This window comes from Pelophylax lessonae (genome assembly GCF_965119305.1).
Source record: "Pelophylax lessonae genome assembly, chromosome: 3".
Classification (NCBI taxonomy): Eukaryota; Metazoa; Chordata; class Amphibia; order Anura; family Ranidae; genus Pelophylax; species Pelophylax lessonae.
In genome coordinates, this window is record NC_138770.1 from 527562597 (window position 1) to 527569827 (window position 7231).

Below are 7231 nucleotides of genomic sequence, written 5' to 3' on the forward strand. Positions count from 1 at the left end.
TGTGCATGCTAGCCCCTTATCCACTAACTCTCCACTGGAGTGGTCCCCTTCCTGGGCAGACCCCTGGCAAGCTTCCTGGTACTTACGGACACTGTTTTTCACTGGGTCTTCCTGGACCTCCTGGCTCAGCATCACACACTTGATCCACTAGGCCAACTGCCTGTGACCACCTTCCTTGCTGACAAGAGGAGAGACAGCCGTCACCCTCCTCCTGGGACCTTGCTTCCTGCCCAAAGATGCCCTGTCACATGTTCCCCCCGGCTTTTATGACCTATCCCAGAATGCACCACTGTTGTGCCAACCCGCTGGGGCAGCCACAAAAGTCTGTGTGTCACTGACTGGGTTTCCTCCACTGTCCAACAGGCTCTCCTATTGGATACAGTGGGGACACTCCCTCAGCCGAGATGAATCACACCCCGGACACATGCAACAGGCAGAACTAACAATCAGGCTCCCCTGATAAGCAGATAGAGCTGCTAAGCTTTTACAAACCTAGCACCTACCTAGAAGGGTGCTACATCAGTTTATGAAAATAAATAAATAAAAATTCTAATATATATCCCATAATTTGTAAATGCTATAACTTTCCCAAAAACCAATCAATATACACTTTTTGGGATGTTTTTTATAGAATGTTTTATAGCATAAAGTAATTTTTTTTTTCAAAATTGTTGGTATTTTTTTGTTTATAGCACGAAAAATAAAAAACCCAGTAGTGATCAAATGCCACCACAATAAAACTCTATTTGTGGGGAAACAAAATGATATATATTTATTTTAGGTATAGCATTGTTTGACTGCGCAATTGTCAGTTAAAATTACGCAGAGCCAAAAAGCAAGAAAAGGCCTGGTCATGAAGGGGGGTAAATCTTTCAAGTGGTTAAAAAAAGGTGAACTTAGCCTTTAAGAAATAGAAGCTGTTTGAATATTTGAACCTTCAATAAAGTCTGTTTACTAAACTATTATTAACTAAATTGTGAACTGGATTCTGATTGGGTTCTGCACATTGCAATTTGTGCTTTGTTCTCTTTTTCCTTTTTTTAGCCCGCAGTTACCTTTCTTTTAAAAGCAATCCTAGTGTCTAATTAGCCACTGGATTGCTTTTTCAAGCAGCGGGAGGGGACGGCCCCCTTCCACCTCCTTCCGCAGCTCTTTCGGCCTCTCCACCCACTGGGGGAACCTGAGAGTGTAGCTGGCGGTTGCATCGGCTGACCATAGAGCTAATCAGAGACTGAAATGACTCTGATCAAATCTATGGTCTAAGAATCCTGAAGAGATGATCATTTCATCACGTCCGGTTTCGCCGGATATAACCAAACCTTTAGGGGTTAGGAAAAAGCATTGGATCATACCGATCTTGGTATGATCCAAAGCTTTTAAGGACAAATAAGATATCTGGGGTCTAATAGACCCCAGATCTCTCAGTAAAGTGTACCTGTCATGGCCTATTGCTATCACAGGGAATATTTATATTCCCTGTAATAACAATAAAAGTGATTAAAAAAATAAATGAATAAACAGATATAAAAAAAAATGTTAATAGCCCCTGTTCCCTGTGCTTAAGCGCAAATGCAAACTCGGGTGTCGGTCCTGCATATTAGCAAACCCATGTGAGGTATCAGCACAAACGTCAGATCGAGGGAAGTAATTCTAGCAGCACCAGACCTCCTGGGTGAGTTCAAAGGGGTAACCTGTAAAGGCTTTGAAAGTGTTGCCTATATACAATACAATTTACGTAGTTTATCGCCATTGCACAAGTGTCCATAATTTTAAAGTGTGACATGTTTGGTATCTATTTACTTGGCTTAACATCATCTTTTATATTTTACCAAACAATTGGGTGCTTTAAAATGCAATAAAATTGAAAAAAGTGTATTTTGTCCCCAAGAAATTGTTTTTGAAAAGTCCCTTCCCAAATCCCTTGTGACATAAAAAATTGCAACACTCACCATTTTATTCTCTGGGGCCTCTGTTTTAAAATCATATATAATGTTTGGGGGTTTTTAGTAATTTTCTAGCAAAACATACAGATTTTTACATTTAAATAAAGTGTCATAAAGGGCCTGGTCTTGAAGTGGAAGTTCCTATCTTTAAAAACAACTGCCAGAAACTGACTGTAAATTTGTATGCCTACCGCTTGCACGTGTCTTTTTCATTTTACTGATTGGAACACTAATTCTTTAGAGAATCGACTGGAATTGACTGGAGATTTGTAATGGTAGCATTATATATGGCTGCTGTGTACAGGAAAATGAAGAGGTTAGCATGACTGCTTGGCTCTTGCATGGACACAATTATATTAGAAAGTGAAAAATAATAATGACCTAAGTACTGTAAAAGAAGCAAAGTTCATGGTCATTTAAGTCAATTAATAATTAAATCATGTAATCATCCAATGTTTAGATTCCTAATGTACCAATGGCATATGCATACGACTACTTTTCTGTATCTTCCTTAGAGACCTAAATTGCCTACTACTATTCCACTAGACCCTTCCTTGTTACATAGTATGTCGCTAGTTTGATTGCAAATATTGAGGATAAATAGTCTAGGAAACATGGTTAACCACCTCAATACTGAGCACTTTCACCCCCTTACTTCCCAGACCAATTTTCAGCTTTTAGTGCTCTAGCATTTTGAATGACAATTATTCAGTCATGCTACATTTTACCCAAACTAAATGTTAATTGTTTGTTTCACACAAATAGAGCTTTCTTTTGTTGGTATTTTTTCACCACTGGGTTTTTTATTTTTTTGCGATATGAGCGAAAAGTTTGAAAAAAAAAACAATATTTTCTACTTTTTTTAAAAAAAGCAATACAATAAAATCAAATTCCATCATGAATTTAGGCCAGAATGTATTCTGCTACATGTCTTTGGTAAAAAAAAATCCTGATAAGTGTATGATAATAGATTTGTGTGAACGTTCTAGAGCCTACAAGCTACCTACCTATGTACTGCTACCTATTTCATTTCTTGAGGCCCTAAAATGTCAGGACAGCACAAATACCCCCCAAATGACCCATTTTTGTTAAGATGACAGTCCAAGGTGTTTAGTAAAAATGCATAGTGAGTTTTTTGAAATTGTACTTTTTTGCCCACAATAGTTTAGGTAATGAATTTTTTTTTCCACAAAATTGTCACGTTAACAAGTTATTTCTTACATATGGCATAGATTAACTTGCAATTAAAAGCCAAAATGTATTCTGCTACTTCTCCTGAGTATGGCAATACCACATGTGTGAGACTTTTCCACAGCCTGGCCACATACAGAGGCCCAACATCCAAGTACCACCATCAGGCATAAATTACGCATTTCATTTCTTGAGTACCTATCACATTTTTGAAGGCCTTGGAGCACCAGGACAATAGAAATACCCACAAAATGACCCAATTTTGGACAGAAAACACCGCAATGTATATTCTACCAGGCATAATGAGTCTTTTGAAGATGTCATTTTTTCCCACAAATGTTTGGAAAATGTGGAAAGAAAATGAAAATGTATTTTTTTACACAAAGTTGTCAATTTATAAGATATGTCTAACACATAGCATATACATAGCAAAAATTACACCCCAAAATACATTCTGCTACTCGTCCTGAGTATGGCGATACCACATGTGTGAGACTTTCCCAGCCTGGCCACATAGAGAGGCCCAACATTCAAGTAGCACCGTCAGGTGTCTAAAGGCATAAATTACACATTTCATTTCCTGAGTACCTATAACATTTTTGAAGGCCCTGGAGCACCAGAACAATAGAATTACCCACAAAATGACACTGTTTTAGAAAGAAAACACCTTAATGTATATTTAACGAGGCAAAATTAGTCTTTTGAACATGTCAGTTTTTTTCACAAGTTTTTGGAAAATGTGGAAAGAAAATGAAAAGTGTTTTTTTTTTTTTTTTACACAAAGTTTTCAATTTATAAGATATTTCTAACACATAGCGTATACTAAGCAAAAATGACACCCCAAAATACATTCTGCTACTCATTTTGAGTATGGTGAGACCACATGTGTGAGAGTTTTACACAGCCTGGCCACATACAGAGGCCCAACATCCAAGTAGCACCATTAGGCATTCTAAAGGCATACTTTAAATTACACATTTCATTTCCTAGTATCTATCACATTTTTGAAGGATAATTTTTTAGCCATGTGGATAGATGTGCATAGATGATTCCTGGGACAGATGTGTGACAGATGTTGATCACTGGGATGTGGAAGAAGTTCACTGGGACAGATGTGGCAGATGTTCACCGGAACAAATGGGGCAGATGCTCACTGGGACAGATAGGGCAGATGTTCACTGGGACAGATGGGGCAGATGTTCACTGGGACAGATGTGGCAGATCACGGACAGATGGAGCAGATCACGGACAGATGTGGCGAATCATGGACAGATGTGGCAGATCACGGACAGATGTGGCAGATGATTACGGACAGATGTGGCAGATGATTAGAGACAGATGTGGCAGATGATTACATACAGATGTGCACCAGATGATTACAGACAGATGTGCGACAGATGATTACAGATAGATGTGGCAGATGATGTGCGCCAGATGATTACAGACAGATGTGGAAAATGAAGTGCGCTAGATGATTACAGACAGATGTGGCAGATGATGTACGCCAGATGATTACAGACAGATGTGGCAGATGATCACGGACAGATGTGGCAGATGATCACAGACAGATGTGGAAGATGTTCACTGGCCAGATTATTTTACTGGGACAGATGTGTGACAGGTGTTTTTACTGTGTTGGGGACACTGTTTTGGGCACACTAGCTGGAGTGATCAGTAAAGTGTTGTAAACTCACTGATCCCCAGCTGGCAGCACAGATCCGCTCTCCTTCTCCTTGCTAACAGGCTCTGTGTTTACATTACATGGTGGCTGTGATTGGACACAGCCGTCATGAGATCAGGAGGGCCAATCACAGAGCCCTCCTGCCGAGCGGTGTTGCGCTGTGTCTGGGGGACACAGGCACAAAGGGATTGCACAGCTGCGCAGGCACGCGGCCACGCAATCTCCTTCCTTCTGAAGGTTTTTCAGGAACGTCCACTCAGAAGGAGGAAGCTCCCAGCCGAACGTATATATGTGCAGTGGCCAGGTGGGACGTGGTTAAAGCAAATAGAAGGTTGAATTGGTAATTTAGGGGATAGCCATATGTAGCGTCTTTAGAGATACTATGTTTAGTATATTGTGCTAATTTTAGTTGTTAGCTTCCTCGTAACCAGGGAAAGCACGTATCGATTAACAGGTCTGCTCTTGGATCTATTGGCTTGGGCCGTATTCCAGCGGATCTTGGGACATAGTGGGTGGGAGAGTTGAGAACCCAGCCTGCCTGTTATTATCCCAACAGCCAACCCCTGGTTGATATGGAGGTGACCAGCAGGAGGCTAAGGGAGGTATAAATGGGCTTGGGCCTAGAGCAGAGGTCTCTTGGCACCGGGGGACTAAGACCGAGCCTCATGGCTGTGGTATCCCTGGGAGCTTCACCTTGGACTGCAGCACTTTTGTGGGGTCCCAGCCCAGGTATTGGCTCCAGCCAATACCTGGAGTATTCTCTGAAAGTCCACTACAGATGAAGAATACAGGTTGATGGAATTCTAAAGTTTGCTGACAGTGCACATTACTGCCTGGAAATTCAAAAACAGTGAGTACCAGCCTTTGTGATCTAGTGACTTTCCTAAACGCCTTTGGAAGATCTTTAGCTGCCACATTCTGCATTCATGACTGTATCTCTATTGGGATTCCTGTTTGCCTGCTGCTCAGTGTTACAACTTTCTGCATTCAGGACTGCATCTCTATTGGGATTCCTGTTTTCCTGCTGCTCAGTGTTACAACTTTCTGTATTCAAGACTTCATCTCTATTGGGATTCATGTTTGCCTGCTGCTCAGTTTTACAACTTTACAGGGGGTGCTTTCACTCTGAAATTTTGGTTCAGATTAGAGTCCGCATAGTATGTACTATAGTGGTCTGGAGTATCTCCAGGCTCACCCCTACCCTATCCAAGTTTTACCTCTAAAATAAAAAAAAAACAAAAAAGAGCTGCATGTCCTGGTTACTGTCTCCAGATGGGAACATTTTGTGTGTCTGGCTGCTGTGTGTCGAACAGGGAATAGAATTTGGGACCAAATTGTCATACCAATCCGGTATGTACGCTACACAAATAACCTAATAAAAAGGAATCTGCTCAGGAATATGTATGACTGTCCTTATAAAAGTGTCTCCTGGCCCTCAGTGCTGGAGTTTAGGGTAAACAAATTAACCAATTGATCAAGGCCCCTATATTCCTAAAGGCCCTCTGAAATTTCCACCTCACCTGTCCACAGCTTCTTCTGTAACTGTGGAATTGCACCATCTGCAGCTCTTATAGAAGATCTGGAGCTTAACTCCTGCAGAAGAGCAGGACACTAGAAAAACCAGGCTCTGTCCATCTTACACTCACTGAAGTATAAAGAGAGATTTGCTACTTCATCTGTAAGTTTGCTAGAAATTAAATGGGGGCTGACTTGTATGTGTGCATTAGTGTTTGTGTCTTGATTTTATAGTGCTTTTTTGCATGTGTATGGTTATAGTAATAGATTGTATGCTTGTGCACAAGTCTAAGAACAATAAACGTATTTACAGCTGATCTCCAGAAAAAAGAAAAATGTCCCCTGTGGAGGGCTCCAAACTTGTACATCAGAGGTTAAATATTTAATTATGATTAGGGTACCAATAACAAGGACTGTTACTTACTTGATCCCCCACTGCCACAGGCTCCCGCCACACTATAAATGTCGCAACCTCTTCTTCCTGACACTCCAACAGTTACAGGCACTGTGACATCAAGTGCAATGCATTGGTAGTTTCCCTGTAGTGTATGTAAGCCTGGTAAGTGAATGCTCACAAGCAACAGAGAGAATATTTGAGTACCAGTTACTGGGGGAACAAGGAAGGAAGAAATAAAAGTACTTGCTATGGGTACCCTAACCATAAATGAACATTTAAGGGAAGGAAAAATCCAGAAATTGGGAGAAAGGAAACCCCAAAAAGGAAACCTATGTTGTCTGGTACCACAACCTAGATTTATATGCCTCAAAAACTTATGAGACAAGACTCATGAAATTGTGACTCCGCATCCCTATAGAGTGGGTAAAAAATGAAAAGACAAAAGAAACTTGGGACTTTGTAGGTAGCCACTCATAACTCCCGGGAGAAACAAACTCAAGGTGT